The sequence below is a fragment of the Pituophis catenifer genome, unplaced genomic scaffold (genome assembly GCF_029215685.1).
Source record: "Pituophis catenifer annectens isolate HBS135680 unplaced genomic scaffold, rPitCat1.0.hap2 SCAF_2, whole genome shotgun sequence".
Classification (NCBI taxonomy): domain Eukaryota; kingdom Metazoa; phylum Chordata; class Lepidosauria; order Squamata; family Colubridae; genus Pituophis; species Pituophis catenifer.
Genome location: NW_027256882.1, coordinates 295,951,558 through 295,974,406, shown reverse-complemented (window position 1 = coordinate 295,974,406; position 22,849 = coordinate 295,951,558). Strand labels below are relative to the sequence as shown.

The window sequence follows — 22,849 nt, the reverse complement described above, 5'->3', positions numbered from 1 at the left end:
GGTTGCGAGTCAAGGACTCTCTGTGCAAAAAAAAAAAAAAAAAAAACACTCGCCCCCCCCACCCCTTGCCTGAAAAAAATAAAGAAATTTTTAAATGATTTGCAACGCTTTCTAAAAAATGTATTTCTTTTTTAAAAAAACCCACCCACTTCAAGCATGCAAGTGGAAGAGGACTCCCAACTCTTCAAGGTGTGTGAAGTCAAGTCAAGAAAAATCACCATTTCCTTACGTTGCTGCTTAGTGGCTCTAATTAAGGAGCTGTTTATTTCATTACCTCTAGTTGGGAGATCAAACACACCTGTTCTGCACCAGCGTTTTCCAGAATGCAAGAAAAGGGATCCCTGGTTTCTTTCTTTCTTTCTTTCTTTCTTTCTTTCTTTCTTTCTTTCTTTCTTTCTTTCTTTCTTTCTTTCCTTTTCTTTCTCTCTCTCTCTCTCTTTCTGTCTTTCTCTCTCTCTCCCTTCCTTCCTTCCTTCCTTCCTTCCTTCCTTCCTTCCTTCCTTCCTTCCTTCCTTTCTTTCTTTCTTTCTTTCTTTCTTTCTTTCTTTCTTTCTTTTTCTTCCTTTCTTTTTCTTGCCTGACAGCAAAGCTCAAAGAAAAAGGAATTTTTTTTTGTGGGATTCATTCCTTATCTTGCTAGGATATCTTCATTCAAACTTCCAAACGAGACCATAAAAGCTAATGCAAAATAATGTAAAGTAAGGAGGAAACAGGAGAAAGAAATCAATGAAAAAGAGAAAAGGAGAAGAGAAGAAAAGGACAAAAGATAGAAAGAAGTGCCTTCTGGTATTCTTCACTGCAGGATAAATATATATTTGACCTCTCTCACTATAGTTATGCCCCATTAATCTTCTTTCTATAATTTATAGAAAATTAATTATCAAAACATACAAGGTCATTCCCACCCACCCCCCACCCCGTTTTTACACAAAGTCCATAAGAGCCTTCTGGTCACCAATAATGTCGATGATGCCTTTTCCCCAATCAAAGGACTCGATTGATCCATTTCGCCAAGATCAGTACCAGCTTCGCCAACCGGAATGGGCCGTGTCAAATTTTTCTCTCTCATTCCAAGCACCTTTTCCAAAAGCCACTGACCTGAAGCCCACCTCCATCAATAATTGGCCCTTCGGCAGGGTGGTGGCATTTGTCAGCCGGGGCACAAGGGCACTCATTAAACGGCCTTCCTTACACACAAGAGACAATCGTTTCTAGCCCTTTTTTGAACATAATGAGGAGGGGGGAGGAGAGACTGCTATCATTGCAATCTCAATTTCAGAACAGAACAGAGTTGGAAGGGACCCTGGAGGTCTTCTAGTCCAACCCCCTGATCATGCAGGAAGCCCTGCACCATTTCAGACAAATAGCTGTCCAGTCTCTTCTTAAAAACCTCCAGTGTTGGAGCACCCACAACTTCTGGAGGGAAGTCATTCCACCGGTTAATTAACAGAATAACAGAGTTGGAAGGGACCTTGGAAGTCTTCTAGTCCAACCCCCTGCTTGAGCAGGAGATTGTATACAATTTGGGACAAATGGCTGTCCAGTCTCTTCATAAAATTGTCCAGTGTTGGACATTTTGGTGGCAACTTCCATTCCTCTGGTTAATTGTCCTCACTCAGGAAGTTTCTCCTGAGTTCCAAGTTGCTTCTCTCCTTGATGAGTTTCCGTCCATTGTTTCGTGTCTTGCCTTCAGGTGTGTATTTGGAGAATAGTTTGACCCCCTTCCTCTTCTTTGTGGTAGCCCCTCAAACACTGGGATGCTGCTCTCATGTCCCCCTTAGTCCTTCTTAAAATACTGCAAACAGTTCTGCTCACCACAATACTAAGATGTTAGAAAGAGAGGAAAGAAGGACAGTTAGGATAATCAGGGCTCTGTATGATGAACGGTTGAGGGAACTGCGTACTATGTTTAACCTAAGGAAGAGAAAGCTTAGGGGAGCCCTAATAGCATCTTCCAATATTGGAGGATTTTTGTGGCAGCCCCTCAAAACACTGGGGCCTTGTTATCTTCTATCCCAGTGTTTCCCAAACTTGACCCTTTGAAGATGTATGGACTTCAACTCCCAGAATTCCTCAACCAGGCATACTGGCTGGGGAATTCTGGGAGTTGAAGTCCATGCATCTTAAAATAGCCAAGTTTGGAAAACACTGTTCTATCCCTATCAATGGAGCTCGGGTTTCACACCCAGCAGTCACCGGAATCCATTTCTAACATTGTCTTAGCTTTTTGCAGTAAGAAGCTTGGTGCCAGTTCTTGGATGATTGCAGGGTTGTTGTTTTTAGTTTGGGGATATTCATTTGATCCCTCCTTTCCATGACCCCCCCATGAAATTAGGGTCTGAAATGAGAGCTCCAACAATTAAGAGTCCTTGACTTACATCCATTCGTTTAGTGACCATTCAGAGTTAATGGCCCTGAAAAAAGTGATTTATGACCGTTTTTTCACACTTATTTGCAGCAACCCCCGATGGCCACCTGATCAAAATTCAGATGCTTGGCAACTGATTCACATTTGTGACGGTTGCAGTGTCCCGGATCCCCCTTTTGCGACCTTCTGACAAGCCAAGTCAGCCAGGTTCACTGGACAACCATGTTACTGCAGTGCTTCACTTAACAACTGTGGCAAGATAAGGCGTAAAATGGGGCAAAAACTCACTTAACAACGATCTTGTTTAGTGAACAGAAATTTTGAGCTCAATCGTGAGCATAAGTGGAGGACTTCCTGCGTTTGTCTTTTTTTTTTTTTTTTTTTAATTTGATTTATATGCCGCCCTTCTCCGGAGACTCAGGGCGGCTTACAAGGCGTTAAGCAATTGTGGGTCCATGCTTCCCTTTGGTTGCACCCCTTGGTACGGGAAGGGGGGCAGGCATGAGTCTGGACCTCAGGAAAGGAGCATCTCCCCTTCTTCTGCTTGCAACCAGAGAGATGCCACCTTGGCCTTTTAAAGGGCTTTTGGAAGAATTGGACTGGGGGCGGGGAGGATGAAATGCAAGGAGACACATGACAAAAATATTAAAGCAATGAAAAGTAGGAAAGATGGCCTCTCCTGCAGAGCATAGCAGGAGGAAGTTGGCTTATTCTCCAAAGCCCCTGAAGGCAGGACAAGAAGCAACGGATGGAAACTCATCAAGGAGAGAAGCAACCTGGAACTAAGGAGAAACTTCCTAACTGTGAGGACAACCAACTAGTGGAACAGCTTCCCTCCAGAAGTTGTAAATGCTCCATCACTGGAGGTTTTTAAGAAGAAACTGTACAGACATTTGTCTGAAATGTTATACGGTTTTCTGCTTGGGCAGCGGGTTGGACTAGACGACCTCTAAGGTCCCTTCCTACTCTGTTATTCTGTTATCCTGTTCTCTTATGCTGAGAAGACCAAATGAGACGCTTTGCAGGAGCTGCCATTGGCTGGCAGAGGGATGGCCATGACCAGAGAGGACCATCAAAGAGGAGGGATGCATGGGGAGAGAGGGGGGGAAACAGACCCACATTAAGCCACGATGTCTTAAATAGAACTTCCAATCAGTTCTATTTAAATAGAAGTTAAATAGAACTTAATTGTTGGTTAAACAATTAAGTTAAACAATTTAAACAAGGATAGAGGGAACAAGAAGCCCCATCATCTTAACTGTTGGTTAAAATAGCGATCAGCTATTCTAACCCACAATTAAGATGTTGCATCTTCTTGTCCCCTCCCTCCTTGTTGAAAGACCCAGGCAAGAGAGGGAAAGGGACAGCAGCAGCTTTTCAACTGGCCTTCTCCACTCCCAGATACCCTGGGGCTCCGGCTGCCCACCCACCCACCCACCGCCCTGAGCCCCCAGGCTGCATTAACATCATGCATGGCCGGATGAGGTCACCCCCCCAGCACCCCCACCCCCCATGGGAAGCTGCTTCCTGTATCCTTAATTGCGGCTGAGGAGGGAATTCCCTTTTTAGCACTTGGGAAGGCAAACAGCAAAGCAGGTGAAAGGCAGCAGTGGGGGGGGGGGCTCTCTGAGGAGTAGCCAAAGGCCTCCAGACCTCCCTTCAGTCCAAAAACAACTTATTACCTCTTTTTCCTGGGAGTGACAGAGAAGAAGAGTACCACGCCGATAATAGTTTAATTAATTGCAGACAAAACAGCAGTGCAATTAAATACTTAATGTCCTATAAACGTGCCTGTCTCCATTTTCGGGGTGTCATTACTGGCTTCATTTAAGGAGGGGGCAGGCAGGCTGCGGACGTGTCTCCTACAGCCACGATGACGTCAAAAGGATGATGGGTGCAGAGGGGTGTCATCGGGTACGTGGCACCATGCAGGCCGTGGCCCCGCTGCACCCGTCGACAGGGGCCCGGGCAGCCTGGCTGAGCACCGAGGGGCTGCTGGGGGACCCAAGAGGGATCACAGTCTCAATGGGACATCGTGTCCCTATTTACATCCACAAACTCTCCACTTAGCATATGAAGTGATAAATAGAAAATGGGAAGAAGAGTACAACGCAGATCAGAATAAGAGAGTTGGAAGGGACCCTGGAGGTCATCTGGTCCAACCCCCTGTTCAAGCAGGAGACCCTGTATCATTCTGGATAAATTGCTGTCTAGTCTCTTCTTAAAAGCCTCCAGTGATGGAGCACCCACAACTTCTGAAAGGCAGGATGTTCCACCGATTGTCAGGAAATTTCTCCTTAACTCCAGGTTGTTTCTCTCCTTGATTAGTTTCCACCCGTTGCTTCTTGTCCTGCCTTCAGGTGCCTTGGAGAATAGCTTGACTCCCTCTTCTTTGGGGCAACTCCTGTGATATTGGAATGCAGCTCTCGCGTCTCCCCTAGTCCTCCTTTTCATTAAACGAGACATACCCAAATCCAGCAACCGTTCATCGTACGTTTTAGCCTCCAGTCCCCTAATCATCTTTGTTGCTCTTCTCTACACTCTTTCCAGAGTCTCAACATCTTTTTTATACTGTGTCAATCAAAATTGGATTGGGCATGTCTGGTTTAAGGAAAAGAAGGACTAGGGGAGACATGATAGCAGTCTTCCAATATTTGAGGGGCTGCCAACCTCTTCTCCAAAGCCCCCGAAGGCAGGAGAAGAAGCAACGGATGGAAACTAATCAAGGAAGGGAGCAATGTAGAACTAAGGAGGAATTTTCTAGTGGAACAATGTCTTCTCGCCAGAAGCTGTGGGTGGCTCCATCACTGGAGGCTTTTAAGAAAAGGCTGGACAGCTACCTGTCTGTAATGGTGTAGAGTTTTCTGCTTAAGCAGGAGGTTGGACTAGAAGACCTCCAGGGTCCTTTCCAACTCTCTTGGCTATTCTGAGAGCCAAGAGAGACCCCAGCGCTCAGCACAGCCCGGCTGGATCCAGCCTTTCCTATCTTCTCACAGCCTCTTTGCAGAGCAGGCTCGGGCAGGTCTCCCAGCTCTGCCGGCTGCCTTTGCCAGAGAAAGTCACCCCTCCAGCCCTCCGCCTCTCTGCACCCATCAGCCGAACGGCCGGCCGGTCTCCCGTGCATGGAGGCTTCTCATCCCCTTTGGGTGAGTAAAAGCAGAGCAATCAAAGCAGCCGCATATCCAGAAGCTGGGTGGGAGCAGAGGACCCCACTCTTGGCTTGGACGCACTCAGAAATGGGGCAGGGCTGACCCCCCCCCCCCACACACCCTTCAGTTGCTATCATGGGGGCGGCTGCTTCATCCCTTGGATCAGGGGATTCCTGGAGACTACAGGCCTCCTTAACCAGCTCAAACTCGAGATCACAGGGATTTGGACCGACAACTTACAACACCTTAAACTGCCCAGGAAGCTACATACACACACCCCAAAAGCCTGCAATCGTTCCTACCAACACCAACAGCCCTTTGCCTGCACTTTTAGCTCTGCCACCCAAAAGCATGTGCAGAGAGACTCACGCTGAGCCATTCGGAGACAAGCCTCCAAACGCCAACACGTTCCTTGCGCTGCACACTGCACGAACCCCGCTTGCTCCGGTGCATTGTTTGGAAGACAACTCCTCCCCCACACAAACCCCCACAACCCAGCAGTCTCAGCCTTGGCCGGACTTGGCCAACGGCTCCCTGAACTCACCCGCCCTGCCGGCGGGCTCGGCAGGTTCGCAGCGCCCCCAGGACAATAGGGGTCCCGCTTGCTGACGGAGGAGACAAGGAGGCCTTTGTCGTGCCGGGAAAGAGTTCAACAAATGCTCAGGCGAGCCCATCCGCCACTGCGCAGCCTCCCTTCCACGCTGGTTCACCGGCGGCACAGCAGCCAGCAACTTCGGGTTTCTGGACGCCGGCACCGCACATCGGCGGAGCTGGCGAAGGTGGGGGGACCCCAGCAGGGGAATCGTCTGGGCCACTGGCTGGGTGAGGAAGGCAGAGCCAGGTGCCATCAGGAGCCCCCTGCTCTTCACTACCTCACGCTGCTAAGTCATGCCAGGCAGTGGGCAGGGCTGGGCAACCAGCCCAGAGGCACACGGGATATTTTGCAGTGGGCAAATCTCTCCTGGCAATGGGGACGGGGTCCCTAAATGGCCCAGAAAGCTCCACCGGCTTCGGCTTCCTCAACTCTTCTGTGTGATCCTTCCAGCTGTGCCTAGAAAACTCTCCCTGGAAGGGGGTCCCTGAGGTCATCCAGCTCAACCCTCCACTTGGCGCAGGAAGTCTCACTGAAATGCCTCCGCGGACGGTTCTGCTTTGATGAGGGCTGGTCTGCTACGCCTTGCACAGAACGTTGGCCATCCCCCTGCTAACAAGCCCATATTACTGCTGGCTGGGGATGATGTTCATTGTAGTCCAAGACATGTGGAGGTGGCAGATGGGGAAGGTGGGGCAAAATACGCCAGGGAACTGTGAGCAGACATTTGGGCCCACTGGCAAACTCTCCATCCATCAGGACGTATACTGAGAACTGCTAGCAAGATCCGACTCACTAAATACAGGTAGTCCTCGACTTATGACCACCACGGAGTCTGTTGCTAAGCAAAACATTTGTTAAGTGAATTTTGCCCTATTTTACAACCTTCCTTGCTACAGTTGTTAAGTGAATCATTGTAGTTGTTAAATTAGTCAAATTGTTGTTAAGTGAATCCAGCTTCCCCATTGACTTTGCTTGACAGAAGGTCACAAAAGGGGGGTCATGTGACCCCGGGACACTGCGACCGTCATAAGTATGAGTCAGTTGCCAAGCGTCTGAATTTTGATCACATGACCATGGGGATGCTGCAATGGTCGTAACTGTGAAAATCTATAAAAATTCTAATTTTCAAGTCCTTTTTTTCAGTGCTGTTGTAACTTTGAACATTCACTAAACAAACTGTTGTAAGTCGAGGACTTCCTGACCACCGCAACCACCATCCCTGGCTTCTCTTGCTGGGAGGGGTTTCTTAGATGGAGCAGACGTTACAGGCGGTCCTCGACTTACGACGACAATTGGGACCTGAATTTCTCTTGCTAAAAGCAAGGTGGTTTTTAAGTGAGATTTCACAACCATTTTTGCCAAGGTTGTTAAACAAATCACCGCAATTAAGTGACTCACACTGTCTTTAAACGAACCTGGGCTCTGCAAAGCGCAGAGGCTCACAGTCAATAAAAACAGGTCAAGAGTGACCTAAAGGACACAGCACAACTGCACCACACTGGTTACTCCTGGGTGAAACCTACTCGGGCCTGGGGCCGCTTGATGGGATCTGCAACCCAACCCCATCAACTTTTTGGAAGCGGCCCAGAAAATGCATGGAAGCTGAGCTGCACTGGTCAAACTGGGCAGCCCGTCTTTCGGGCACCAATTCAAATAATACAATTTATTGCAACTTTCGGTTTGCTTCACGATGTTCCCCTGCTTGGCTGGGCCTGTGGATGGTTTCAGGTCACCGACTTAGTTAATCGCTGCTTTTATCCATTATTTGGACACAAAGCGGTGTCCGTTTATTCCGCTTAGTTGTTTACACTGGCTGACGTTGATGGAATTCTCTTGGCCCATGGTGGAAACCGCCGGAGAATGAGATGCTGGGGTTAAACCGAATGGAAGGAATGTTAAGAAGGACTCCAGACGTCTTAATCTTGGGCTGGCTAAGGGGAGTAACCGAATACCGGAGGTGGAAGGGACCTTAGAGGTCTTCTAGTCCAGCCTCTTCGCAAGCAGGAGATTTTTATCATTGCAATCAAGTGGTTGTCCAGTCTATTTTTGAAAATTTCCATTGAAGAGATGTCCTGTCCTAGGCAGGGGGATAGACTAGAAGATCTCCAGGGTTTTATGACCCCATCCCTAGATGAGCCGACCTCCGGAGACTACCTGGGGCGTCAGCTTGCTATATTTAGCCTCTCCTCCTTTGGAGGCTCATCATAAAAGCCCAGGCGTCTCCTCCAGTCATCCCAGCAGACAAGGGCAGCAGGAGAAAATCAATCGCAATCTCGGCAGTTATGTTCAGCCTCAGAGGGTGCAGAGGGAGTTTTCGAAAAGTCAGCCCCAATTTCTACATCTAGTTCCCCATAATTCTATTCCTCTCTCTCTCTCTCTCTCTCTCTCTCTCTCTCTCTCTCTCTCTCTCTCTCTCTCTCTCTCTCTTTTCTTTTCTCTTTCTTTCTTTCTTTCTTTCTTTCTTTCTTTCTTTCTTTCTTTCTTTCTTTCTTTCTTTCTTTCTTTCTTTCTTTCTTTCCTTTCCTTCCTTCCTTCTTTTTCTTTCTTTCTCCCCCCACCTCACATACACATCTATCTTTGTCTCCCTCTCTCTCTCATGTATCTCTCTCATCTGTCTGTCTGTCTATCATTGTAAGCCGCCTAGAGTAGCCCCCATGGCAAAATAGGTGGCAAATAAATTCAATATTTAAAATAAATATCTCTACCTCTCTCTCGCTCTCATCTACAGCAGGGGTCTCCAACCTTGGCAACTTTAAACCTGGAGGGCTTCAACTCCCAGAATTCCCCAGCCAGCTTTCTGGGAATTGAAGTCCTCCAGGCTTAAAGTTGCCAAGGTTGGAGACCCCTGATCTACAGTGTCTGTCTGTCTGTCTGTCTATCTGTCTGTCATCTCTCTACCTACCTACCTACCTACCTACCTACCTATGCTTAAAGTCTGTCCCAAACAGCAAGATGGGTAGCATATTATAGATAAATACTGGCAGATAGATACAAACAAATAGACAGACAGACAGTGAGTTCTAGTCCCGCCTTAGGCATGAAAGCTATCTGTGTGACTTGGGGCCAGTCTGTCAACCCAGCCCACCTCACAGGGTTGTGGGAGGATGTTCATCGTCTGAAAAAGGAGCCAAGATAAAAATCTTTTTTTAAAAAAGGCCGATTTTTGGAACACACTGCATAAATGATTATCTGACTCAAAAATTGAAGCTTGTCTCCCAGACCCCCATCTCTGTCCCACCCCTGGGGATGCCTGAGGATCCTGCCCCTTCTCCTTTTTCTCTAAAATGCTATTGCATTTTTCTACCCAACCCCCCCCCAAAAAAAACAATCCTAGACATTTTTAGAAACGCATAACTTGGTAAGGTTTATTAATAGCATAACATAATTCAGTCAAACTGGATGCCTGGAACCTGCCCAAGAACAATCTCCTCTACGTTCTCGTTTCCTTTTTGTGTGTGTGTCAAGTTATTCGCTCAGATCCTGATCTGACAATTCCTGTGTTAACACTTGGGTGTTTTCATTTCTTTTTTTCCTCCCAAACTAAACAACGCAAGGAAAGCCTACACCACTCCATCCAGTTATGTAGAGTAAATATTTACAAGCAGTCCAATAAAAACGAATTTCCAGTAAAAGCTCTGAACATGTCTGGATGCAGAACATCTAAGCAGCATTAAGAGCCTGCAGCCTTCCGTTCTTCCCAGGTTGGTAATAAAAGGGGGACCCAGATTGTTGGGGGCAAAAATGATGCCAACATTGTAAACTGCTTAGAGAGGGCTGTAAAGCACTAAGGAGCGATACAGAGGCTCCCTGATTTACAACTTTGTTTAGTGACCGTTCAAAGTTACAATGGCACTGAAAAACAGTGACTTATGACCGTTTTTCACAGTTACGACCTTTGCAGCATCCCTGTGGTCAGGTGATCAAAATTCTGATGCTTGGTAACCGGCTCATATTTATGACCGTCGCAGTGTCCCAGAGTCATGTGAAAAACTCTTTTTTGTGACCTTCTGACGATCAACATTAATGGGGAAGCCAGACTCACTGAACAACTGTCTTACTAACTGAACAACGGTGGTGAATCACGTTAACAACTGTAGTGAGAAAGGTTGAAAAATGGAGCAAAAGTTCACTTAGCAACCGTCTCGTTTAGCAGTGCAAGTTTTGGCTCAATTGTGGCCGTAAGTCGAGGACTACTGCTATCGTGTCAGCCCTAGTCCTTCTTTTCATTAAACTAGCGAAACTCAAATCCTGCAACCGTTCATCGTATGTTTTAGCCTCCAGTCCCCTAATCCTCTTTGTTGCTCTTCTCTGCACTCTTTCCAGTCTCCACATCTTCTTTATAGTGTGGTGACCAGAACTGGATGCAGTAATCCAAGTGTGGTCTTACTAAGGCTTTATAGAGTGGTATTAGGACCTCACTTGATCTTGATTGTATCCCTCTGTTAATGCAATGTAGGATTGCATTGGCTTTTTTGGCTGCTGCTGCACACGGCTGGCTCATGTTAAAGTGATTGTCCACTAGGACTCCAAGCTCCGTTGCTTCTTGTCCTGCCTTCAGGTGCTTTGGAGAATAAGTTGACCTCCTCTTCTTTATGGCAGCCCCTCAAATACTGGAAGACTGCCATCATGTCCAGTGGTGGGTTTAAATTTTTTTTACTACCGGTTCTGTGGGTGTGGCTTGGAAGGATACTGCAAAATCCCCATTTCCCCCCAATCAGCTGGGACTTGGGAGGCAGAGAATAGATGGGGGCAGGGTTAGTCAGAATTTTTACTACCGGTTCTCTGAACTACTCAAAATTTCCGCTACCGGTTCTCCAGAACTGGTCAGAACCTGCTGAAACCCACCTCTGATCATGTCCCCCCTAGTCCTTCTTTTCTCTAGACTGGCCAAACCCAAATCCTGCAACCGTTCCTCATATGTTTTAGTCTCCAGGCCTTTAATCATCTTAGTTGCTCTTCTTCACACTTTTTCCAAACTCTCAACAATTTTTTTTGTAATGTGGGTATCACAACTGGATACTCTGTGAAGATGTAAAAGGGTCTGTCTACCACGGGCCTCTTTAGAGATGCCCCTTCATTGTGGCACATGGGAACAGGTCGTCTCTTGCTCTGCTGGGGAGGGGCTTAAAATCCCCTTCCTCCAGAGAAGTGTTTTGCCATTGCTGAAAAATCTGCAAAGTGCATTTCTTTCGCCAGGATATAATCATTCATCAATTTCCTTTTATGCTTTAACTGTTTATTCTCTGTTTTCTGCATTTCATTAACTGCCTGGAGTATTCACTGGGGTAAGTGGGGAGGGGAATAGAGAAAATAAGTCATAAATAAGAGTAACCTTGATGTCGGGGCAGACTGCCTTTGAGGATAACGGGCCTCGCACTCGCCACAGGAATGTTCCTTAACTCCCCGGAGCCCCTGTCTGGTTGCCCCCCGAGAAAGCTGGCTGCTCTTTTCCTCCCCCTCGGAAGGAAGACTAACCTCAGCTGGTGGAAGGAAAAATAAACAGGCCTGCAAGAGGTGTTGACAGCTTCCCAATCCGTCTGAGGCAACTTGACCGGATGGCAAGGGTTTCCAGGGCTTTTCTTCTCAAGTACAAAGAAGAACGTACTTGACATACGAAGAACATTGACTGCAGGAATTGGGTAAGTCTAGTGTAATGAAGAGAAGGACTAGGGGAGACATGATAGCAGTCTTCCGATATTTGAGGGGCTTCTACCAAGACGAGGAGGTCAAACTATTCTCCAAAGCATCAAAAAGCAAGAGGAGGAACAACGGTGGAAACTAACCAAGGAGAGAAGCAACCTAGAACTAAGGAGAAATTTCCTAACGGTGAGAGCAATTAACCAATGGAGTAACTTGCCTTCAGAAGTTCATCACTGGAGGCTTTCAAAAAGAGACTGGGCAACCATTTGTCTGAAATGGTATAGAGTGTCCTGCTTGAGCAGGGCGTTGGACTAGAAGACCTCCGAGGTCTCTTATTCTATGATCTGTGTTCTAAGTTCCTTTCTTTGGAGGGACCTTTGAAGATCCCTCCAAATGTCCTAGAGTTAAGTCCATGCTGAGGGCCTCCAAGGAAGTCAGGAGACTCCTAAGGTAGATCTGCAGTTCGGGTCAAAAGTGCTTCATTCTCCACTTTCCAAAAGGAGGACATTTCCCCCCTCCTGAAAAGCAACCAGTTTCTCCATGTTTTGAACAGCAGTTACATTCATACTCCTCTGAGCACATACTTTGCTCACTTCCCATGTTCAGCACTCATGCCCACGTTCTGTCTTGGAACTGGCAAGGATTATGGGGCTTATAAACTCCTCGAGGCTCTGAATTTGGTTCTTTTCTTGCAGACGTTTCATTACCCAACTAGGTCACATCATCAGTACGAGTGAGTGTGATGTTTGCTCCTTAGTAGTTCCTCAATTAGGGTATTGTTTTCCACTTGATAGTTTGTCTGGTGTTAATTCCTGCTTATCTGAGTGTTTCCTGCTGGAGATAATGTATTCTGGCCGTTTTGTTTCCTTCTTAGCTTTTTTGTTATCTCTTTTGAATGATGTGCAAATGTGGCTTATTTTTATGTGTCTATTGGTGGTTGATTGGTCTGAATGCCAAGCTTCTGAGAAGTCTATAGACCAGGGGTCTCCAAGCTTGGCAACTTTAAGCCTGGAGGATTTCAATTCCCAGAAAGCTGGCTGGGGAATTCTGGGAGTTGAAGTCCTCCAGGCTTAAAGTTGCCAAGGTTGGAGACCCCTGGTCTATAGCATTTGGGAGAAGAGGTTGTAGAAAATGTACAATGCTAGGAGCTGTATATCAATTGGGAACAAAGCCCACATTCCCTTGCACAGATGTTACCCAGTTGGGTCATGAAACATCTGCAAGGAAACCACCAACCTCAGAGAGCACCAAGGACCCCCCATCCTCCAACCCTGAGCCACAGAGATTCTGTCCTATTGATTATGGAGTTTACTTCCAAGGTAGATTTCACCTCAGAGGCCGCCAGAAGCACCGGACTACACTTCCCATCATTCCCAGGGTCTGTGAGAGTTGCAACCAAAATAACTGGAGGACACCAGACTGGGAAAGACGAACAGAAAGAAGCATTCAAACCCCACCGCACACCACATGTTCCCCAAGGACAAAAGGGTCTTTGATGAGCTGATTTGTGGCCTAGTTCAGCTTCCAAGCAGCTCAGAGTGAAAATGGCCAACTACCAAACCCCCAAGTCATCACAAGATTCAACACCCTTTTTCTGCTGTCGGCCAATCACAAGATCAGACCGATTGTCACAAGCAAGGCAGGTCCTGGGAGGCTCACAGGCAATTCAAATATCATTGCGTCATGCGGGCACTTCATCCCTGGAGGTTTTTAAGAAGAGCCTGGACAACCATTTGTCTGGACTGCTATAGGGTCTCCTGCTTGAGCAGGGGGGTTGGACTAGATGACCCTCATGGCCCCTTCCAAGTCTGTTATTCCGAATTCTAGCCGTGGTACTTGGGTTTGCCCAATGCAGGCATTCTAATTCATTGATTGATTGACATCTTCCCCCAAATGACAGTGCTGTAATCTGCATAATGTCCCAGGTAGTCCTCAACCTACAACCACCATTGAGTCCAAAATTTCTGCTGCTGAGCAGGACGGTCGTTAAGTAAGTTTTGCCCCCTTTCACAACCTTTCTTGCCACACTTGTGAATCTTCCTTCCTCATAGGACTGCTTATCAGAAGTCATACAAGGGGATCACGTAACACGAGGACACTGCAACCCCAATAAAGATGAACCAGTTGCCAAGTGTCCAAATTTTAGCCACAGTCCAAAGTGACTTTTTTCAGTGCCATTGAACTTCGAATAGTCACTAAACGAACAGTCGTAAATTGAGACTACCTCTACTTGCCCTATTGGGGTACTCCATGGGTACCCACAACAAAAAGTCCACAGCCCTTCCACAGTGTCATTCTCTTTGAACCCATTTTCTAAGGTTACCATTTCCCAAACACCCCCATCGTAAAACAGAACACGCCTTTGTCAAAATAAGCCTTCAAGTCGGTTTATCAAATCCCAAACATTGCCAATATTTATAGACTTTCTGCTTTGCTTGGTAATTTCTCATCCGATATTTGAGCAGCCTGTTAATCATATTTTCCCTGGCGGGTCTTCACAAATCAGGAGACAAGACCACATTTATCATCCATAAAATAATCCCTTTTCTCTCACCCCTTCCAAACCTTCAAGAAGGGGGAAAAAAGTTTCTTAAAAATACTTAGTGCAGGTAAATAAAAGCTGAGCTACCCCTGATTGAGCAGGAGAGATCTTTGCTACCAGCCAAAATAGCAGCCAGTCCTGCCAATCTTCAGGGCAAAAACCACCCACATGTCAACATCTGGATGGTTGGATGGCCTTTCTCTAGGATCTTCCCACCCTGCAATTTCGGTTCGCTGACTCCCAAGAGTCCTCTTAGCCACACACCCACAACCACTGCTGTCCAACAGAGCGTGCCAACTCAGCCCAAGGTGAAGGAAGGTCCTACGCTGGAGGAAACAGCCAGCAATTGGCATGCAAGGGAGGCCATCCCCTTCTACACCAAAGCCAATGCAGCCCTCGGCAGCATCAACAGAGGGAGAGAAGCAAGATCAGGTGAAGTGTTAGTACCGCTTTATAATGCCCTGATAAGGCCACACTTGGAATATTGCATTCAGTTTTGGTTTCCATGATAGAAAAAAGATGTGGAGACTCTAGAAAGAGTGCAGAGAAGAGCAACAGAGATGATTAGGGGACTGGAGGCTAAAAGAAGAACGGCTGCAAGGAACTGGGTATGTCTAGTCTAATGAAAAGAAGGACTGGGGTGACACGATAGCATCTTCCAATATTTGAGGGGCTGTCCCAAAGAAGAGGGAGTCAAACTGTTCTCCAAAGCACCAGAGGGCAGGACAAGAAGCAACGGATGGAAACTAATCTAGGAGAGAAAAAACCTGGAACTAAGGAGGAATTTCCTGACAGTGAGAACAATTAAACAGTGGAACTCCTTGCCTCCAGAAGGTGTGGGTGCTCCATCACTGGAGGTTTTTAAGAAGAGATTGGACATCCATTCATCTGGGATGGTATCAGCAATCAGAATAGAGCTGGAAGGAACCCTGAAGGTTTAGATTAGATTAACAGAGTTGGAAGGGACCTTGTAGGTCATCTAGTCCAACCCCCCGCCCAAGCAGGAGACCCTACACCATTTCCAACAAATGGCAGTCCAGTCTCTTCCCGAAAGCCTCCAGTGATGAAGTTCCCACAACTTCTGAAGGAAAACTGTCTTCTGGTCCAACCCCCTCTACCATTTCAGACAAGTTAGGTTCTCCTGCTTAGCCAGAGGGTTGGACTAGAAGACCTCCAGGGTTCATTCCCATTCTGTGATTGGTAGAAGAGGCTTTAATGCCAGGGAAGCCCATCCTGAAAGCTGTGGCTGCTCTGGCTTTCCTTGCCCAGCTGGGAGCTTGCAAATCTGAGCAGAATGCTCTAGGCCAAAGCTAAACTCATGGAAGTTTCTTTTTTTTTTGGGGGGGGCCTCATATTTCTGTCCCCCACCCCTGCCCTGATGGTGTCACTGGCTGTCACAACTCAGCAAAAGGGCTGACATCACCGCCTCTCCAGCTCTGCTTCTGCATCTCATTAAGGGCAAAGCCACTGCTTTGCTGCTTCATTAATTCAAAACGCAGGTGATCAATTCCTTTTTTTTTTTTTTTTTTATTCCGGAGCGATGATTTAAAATTTAAATATTCCTCAAGTGGCTTTTTTGTCTCTTAAAAGCTCTGCTGCAGGGGCTGCAATGCCGGAGGAGCAAAATTCCCTCCATGCTGGAAGGAGGTTAAAGGGGAATCAATATCCTCTCGAGCAGATGAAAACGCTTCCTGTGAGCCTCGGGGATGCCCGCCTGCCAGGATTAAGCCACGCGCTCCCAAGGCAGAAATGTGGGAAAGCCTCCACATTCCAGGAATTTGGACGGCGCCCCTCGGGTCAAAGCCGGAGAGACCCCACCCCTCGGCCTCATCTGAGCCGGCCATGTGCTGCTCCCCACCTCACTCCAACCAGCTCTGCCTTGCCCATCCCAACGTCTCAATCAGAATAGAGCTGGAAGGGACCTTGGAGGTCTTCTAGTCCAACCCCCTGCTCAAACAGGAAACCCTATACCATTCCACAACCAATGGCAGTCCAGTCTTTCCTTAAAAGCCTCCAGCGATGAGGCACCCATGACTTCTTGTGGCAAGCAGCTCCACTGGTTGATTGTCCTCATTGTTAGGAAGTTTCTCCTTAATTCCAGGTTGCTTCTCTCCCTGACTAGTTTCCATCCATTGGTTCTTGTCTTGCCTTCTGCTGCTTTGGAGAATAGCTTAACTCCCTCCTCTTTGTGGCAGCCCCTCAAATATTGGAAGACTGCTCTCATGTCCCCCCCTTTCCCCTTCCCCCCCGTCCTTCTTCTCTCTAGACTGGCCTCTCCAGACCTCGCTCTCCTTCTCAACGCAGTGGAGACGCCAAACTTTTCAAAATCATCTTTACTAACAGGATTTGCAGAGCAGACCTCAGGGGATCCCTGGGGAGGAGGGGGGGAAGCTGACAATGAGCCCAAAAGCCCCCCTCGCCCCCACTAAGCAAGCAAGGAATTTAAGAGGGGAAACGAAGCCTGGTACAGAATGAAAGCAAAGGAAGCCACAGAGAGGTCGCACATTAACGCCAAAGAGGGGGAAAGTGCCAGAGAATAAAGAGGTGCACCCCCAGCACCCCTAAAACTCAGAAGAAGCTCCCCGGGATGAGACCCAACTTTAAATGGCCCTCTCCAAGAACAGCCTTTGGAAAACTGCCGGTTGGGCAGCAGATCTGAAGGTTCATGTGAGATGCAGACACGAACCGCAACTGGATGCTGCTATGCTCAGTCATACTCAAGTCAGAATAGAGCTGGAAGGGACCTTGGAGGTCCTCTATTCCAACCCCCTGCTCAAGCAGGAGACCCTATGCCATTTCAGTCCAGCCTCTTCTTAAATGGAGCACCCACAACTTCTGGTGGCAAGCTGTTCCACTGGTTAATTGTCCTCACTGTTAGAAAGTTGCTCCTTAATTCCAGGTGGCTTCTCTCCTTGATTAGTTTCCATCCGTTGCTTTTTCTCCTGCCTTCTGGTGCTTTGGAGAATAGGTTGACCCCCTCTTCTTTGGGGCAGCTTCTCAAATATTGGAAGACTGCTAACATGTCACCCCTAGCCCTTCTCTACATTAGACTCGATGCACCCAGTTTCTGCAACCGTTCTTCATGTGTTTTAGTCTGCAGGCCTTTAATAGCCTCCAGGCACTCCATATGGCCTCCTGTCTGATTTTGGTTCCATGTTCCTGCCTCCTTTTCAACCCCAGAGACCCCTGCAGGAATCCAAGAAGACGGACGGAGGAGCCACTCGGAGCTGGCAAGCAAGATTTCTGCACCGCCATCCACCCGCAGCGCATCTCCAGTGAGATGCCTGGAGCATAAAGGACGCCCAGCTGCAAACTTGGTGCCTGGAGGAGCTCAACCCCCCCCCAGAAGACCAACCCCTCCCCCAGCCTCCAAGGCAGGCAGACACTCTATCGACTCGCAGCATCCTCGTCTTCTATAGATTGCGTCTGGGTTTACTGGCCCACATCCAGTCCATTATTTCTGCAAGGCCAGGAATCCTGCCAAACTTGGCACTGATCCACAGCCAAGCCCCCCCCTCCCTCCCCCTCCCCCAATCCCAGCTCCAAATATTGCAAAGTGATCAGCGCCGCTCCATCCCATAATAGGAAAGCAGAGCCCTCTTTGGATTTTAAGAGGAAGGAGTCCCCTGGGGATGGCCAAGCTCTCCCAGGCAGGATAGCTGGGGAACACCCCGCTTGTTCTCCATGGAGTAGATAATCAAGCGGCATTTTCTCTTTGGCAGGAAAAGCTGAGAGAGGGTCAGCTTCTTGAAGGCAAGCAGAGGAAAGTCCTAATTTGCCCCCAGAGGCTGTGGGTGCTCCAACACTGGAGGCTTTTAAGAAGAGACCAGACAGCCGCTTGTCTCAAATTGAATATGATCTCCTGCTTGAGCAGGGGGTCGGACCCTCCCAACTCTGCCGTTCTGCCTTCCCAGCGGCTGCAATATGATTTAAGGACCCAGAGCAGCTCAGGAGGAATTCCCATCCTCTCCCTATCATTTCAAGCCTCTCAGCTGCAAAGGTCTCTAAAGTTGGCAGCCATCAAAAGCAATCAAGAAACAACTTTTTCCCCCGGGTACAAATTGTCTGAATTGAGCCCCACTTTCCAGGTCTTGTGAGGGGGGAGGAGGCCTCCCTCTTGGCCTTCTCCAGGCCCCAGATCAACACGCCACCCTGGTGATCCAACGCTGTTTACTACACGCACAGAGTAGATGCCAACTGCAAAGAACAATTCCTTTTTGCAAATGTTTGTGGAGGTTCCCAGTCATTCAAGGTCATGGTTGTCCCAAAAGTGCATTTTCTAAAAGCAACTGGACCTTGTTTTCCCTTGAAGACTTTTCACTTCTCATCCAAGAAGCTTCTTCAGTTCAAACCCTATTCAGTTCTGAAGAACTGAAGAAGCTTCTTGGATGAGAAGCGAAATGTCTTTGAGAAAAAAAAAACACACAAAGTCCAGTTGCCTTCTGAAAAAGCACCTTTGGGACTATTTGCAAGGAATTGCAAAATGCCAGGCACAATTCCAGAAGAGGAAGGAAGGAAAAAACAACCTGTCATTCCCAGCAGCAGGAAAATGTGCCCTTTTCAATGCTGGATCAGGCTTCCGTCCATGCCTGCTATTTTAGAAACAGCCCACTCAGCCAATTCTTCCTTTTGTTTCTCGGCACCGCTTCCCCGATTTCTTAGAAACCCCATTAACGGAATCAAACTTCCTACTCTTAGGGGGAAAAAGCCCAACAAGCTGAACGGCTGAGACTTTTGAGCACCGGCCCTGCAGAGAAGACCCCACAGGCAGCCTGCCATGTGGGGTCCCACCCACACCACCACCTCTGGAAGTGGGAAAGAAAATAATTGCCCCATGGCACCAATCCAAAAATGCGGCCAGCTAAAGAATCTGGATTGCCCCTTCCAAAATATTCACGACCGGAAGGCAACGGATCTCAAAATACAGTAACCTGGACTTACAACCACAATGGAGTCAGTGTTGACTCTAGGCAACGGCCTGGAGTATAAGTGGTACTCAACATACGACCACAATTGAGTCCAAATTTCCATTGCTAAGCAAGACTGTTCTTTGGCTCTGTTTTATGACCTTCCTTACGACATGAATCACTGAAGCTAAGCTAGGAGCATGGTTGTTAAGTGAATCTGGCTTCCCCACGGACTTTGTCGGAAGGTCACAAAACGAGATCACGTGACCCCGGGACACTGCGACCGTCATAAATAGGAACCAGTTGCCAATCGTCTGTATTTTGATCACCTGACTATGAATGGATGCTGCAATAGTCGTAACTGTGAAAAAGGATCATAAATCACTTTTCTCAGTGCCGTTGTAACTTTCAACAGTCGCTAAACCAATGCTTATAAGTCGAGGACTTTTTGTAGTTATGGATCCACTTCCAGCACCCAGAGAGCCTCAAATTTGCTGCCAGCTGTTTTGCAGCCCTGGGTTTTTGCTTCCAAATGCCCGGACTGTGCACCTCCCTCTCTGCTCTTGGCAAGGAGGGAAATGAATTTGGCTGCACAATGCCAGTCAGGATGAGCCTGCTGGCACCTTTCCGACTGACACCTGAGTGAGAAGATGAGCACCTGCCTTTTAATAAAAGGTGTGAGTCAGAGAGGGATCGTCAGTCTCCTTCTGTTGCTTTGCTACTGCAGACGAACCCAGCTCTCCCTCCTGCCATGTTTACAAGGAGGAGCTGGAGGGAGAGTCCAGGAAATGGGATCTTTCCAGGTAAAAGCTCTCCGCTCCCCCAGCCCTCAAGGGATCCATTGGGACCCAGCTGACCCCATCAAGGCAGGAGAGGCCACAGAGAGAAATCCTGAGCTTTTTCTACCCTATGTACTGCGTAGCACCTGAAAGCATCTTAACAGCATCTTTCAGTTGGGAGAGAGCCACGGAGAACCGACAAATTTCTGCTTTGCAATTTAAACTCTTAATCTGATCCAGATCAGGTCTCGAGGGAGGAGGGGCCCCCACCCACATCATTCTCACCAAGATCACTTCTTTGCAAAGGACCAAGCCGATCGATTGGGAGATTCCTCAGAACTTCTGTTTTTCAACGCAAGAGGTTTTGTTTCCTTATAACTTTGCCTTTCCGTCTCTTACGCGGCCTGCTTGCCTGCCTGCCTCTCCTTGCAACCCACGCCTCTCTCTAATGCCAGACTCAAAATCCCCCCCCACACACAAATGGACTCAAAGAAGAAGAAAAACCAGTAACAATCCTGGAAGCGAAGGGCGGCCAACAGACAGTTGAGGAGAGCATTGAAAGCGAGATATTTCTTTAAAAAAATCTGCAAGATGCCCAAAGCTGCTGCTTTCTGTTTGCTAACTGTCCAGGGGAAGGGGAAAAAAAAACTTCCCTGGTTTATAAAATACTTCTTTGTAGTGAGACTTGGCCTCTCCCCCACCACACCCCTGGAGCAACTTGGAAAGGAATTAAAACCCAAGCACAAAATTTTGCCTTTGACTTGCAAGCATGCAGCTGGCCGGCCGTTTTGCTCCTTAAAAGGTGGGACAGCCAGAGGGTGAGGTGAGAGACCCCTCATTCTCTCCTTAAGAGAACGAAGACAAAATCCTAAATATTTCTCCAAACAGGAGCAGGTTAAACTTCTCAGAAGCTGGGCTTTATTTGACTTAAATACAATATTATCCCCAGCAACTTTTCCCCTCCGTTTGTCGGGAAGGGAAATTCAGGGGAGAAAATGAGGAGAGGGCTATTCTTGCTTCCCAAACCGGTCCTTACTCCAGAGAGCTCTGAAGCAAGAGCTTCTCCGAAGTAGCAGCACCCCTCCCCACTAGCTCCCAACTTCTATCAGGAATCTTCTGCCAAGTCGCAAGCATGAATTGGGGGGCGGGGGGGGGGGCACGTTCCAGTCAAGGCATCAGCCAGCCAGCCTTCCTTCCTTCCTTCCTTCCTTCCTTCCTTCCTTCCTTCCTTCCCAGGCAAGAGAGGGTCTTTTTTGGCGGAGGGGGAGAAGGAAGCGTTTACGGGCAGAGACGCCTCGTTTCTTTCTGCCATTGAGCGGCGGGTCTTCGCCTAGCGAAGCGGGGCTCTGCAAAGCGGGGGCGGCCAACCGCTTGCCAGCCCCCCGGCTCTCTCCTGAGGGTAAGCCGGGCAGATCCGCGGCAGCTGGAAGGAGACCCGAAGGAAAGGGAGCGGGAGTGGGAGGGGGCGCCGCAGGGACACCGACCTCGGGCGCTCCCCTCGCCCATCAGTCCGCTGCACGCAGAAGCCTTAGCCCCCCCCCCCCGCCTTTCTTTTGTCTTTTTGGAGGGGGGGGTCGCGGTTAAGCCCCTTCATCTCTCTCGCCCCCGCCTCCCAGCTTTTAGGAGCAATCCTGGGGAGGGGGGGGGCACCGGAGCGGCCGAAGTGGCTTTGCTGCTGGCAGGGCAGAGGGGCGTGGGGGGGGGAGGGAGCGGGGGAAGATGAACCTGCTGCTGCTGCCAGCCCGCGCTTGTCACTCTCGGCCCCTTGGAAGGCTGAGCCCCGGAGACCCCCGGAGACCCCACCCCCCACCGCCAGGGCGGCAAGGAGAGCCGGCGGCTGGCACAATCAATCGACCGGCTTGGCGGGGGGGAGGAGGGCGTGGGGGGAGGCAGAAAGACCCCACAGCTACCTGAGCCCAGTCGGGACCCTTCCCCATTTTGCCGCCACGCCTCGCCTCGCCTCCCCGTCCATCCGCCCCCCCCCCCAGCAAAGTTGCCTTTGGGGCTTCGGCGGCCGAGCAGGCGAAGCAGGGACCGCCAGGGCGAACGCCCCTTCCCCTTCCCCGGGACCCCCTCCCCTTGATTCTGCCGCCACGCCTCGCCCCCCCCCCCCCAGGGCCAAAGTTGTCTTTCGGTCTCCGGCGGCAGAGCAGGCGAAGCAGCCCGGGCGGGCAGGCAGGCAGGCACCGCCAGGACGGACGCCCCTTCCCCGCCGGGACCCCCAGCCCATTTGGCCGCCACGCCTTGCCTCTCCCCGGGGCCAAAGTTGCCGTTCGGGGCTGGGCTGGGCTGGGCTGGGCGGGGAGCGGCAGGCGAGACAGGGGCCGCCAGGACCGACGGACACCCCTTCCCCTTCTGCCCGGCACACACTCACCGCGTCCGCCCCGCGTCCTCGGCGCGCCCGGCTCGCCAGCGCTCCGGCTGGGCCGCTCGCCCCGGGGCTGCCCGCCTCGCCCGCTCGCTCGCTCGCCCGCTGCCTTCTCCTTCCCGGCGGCGCTGGAGGCAGGAGCGGCGGTGGCAGCGGCGGCGGCGCCTCTCCCGCACCAGCTGCGAAGAGAGCGGCGGAGCGAGGCAGAGGCGCTTTTAAGCGCGCCCCCCCCCCGTCCCACCCCCATGTGACCAGCCGGGCGGGCGGAGGCAGCGAGGGAGGGAGCCGGGCGGGCGGAGGCGGCGGAGGCGGCGAGCGGGACGCGGACGCCCCCGGGAGGAGCCCGCCCTGCCCAGGCCCCCCGCCGGACGCCCCGGGAGGAGCCGCGCCGCGCTCGGCAGGTGCGCCCGGCTGGGAGGAGGCAGGCAGGCAGGAGGGCTCCGCTTCCCCCAGGCGCCTCCCGGTGCGCGGGGGGCTGCAGGGGCGCGGCCGGCGGAGCCC

The 22,849-nt window shown here is 49.7% G+C and overlaps 1 protein-coding gene across 1 annotated transcript in view; it reads right to left on the bottom strand.

Moving 5' to 3' along the window:
• Positions 1 to 22,513, bottom strand: part of CNTFR (ciliary neurotrophic factor receptor) — a 298,801-nt gene extending 276,288 nt beyond the window's left edge. The window contains exon 1 of the mRNA XM_070936027.1: positions 22,355 to 22,513. The gene's annotated coding sequence lies outside the window, so the exon portion shown is untranslated. The remainder of the gene's footprint in view (positions 1 to 22,354) is intronic.
• Between the last annotated feature and the right edge of the window lie 336 nt (positions 22,514 to 22,849).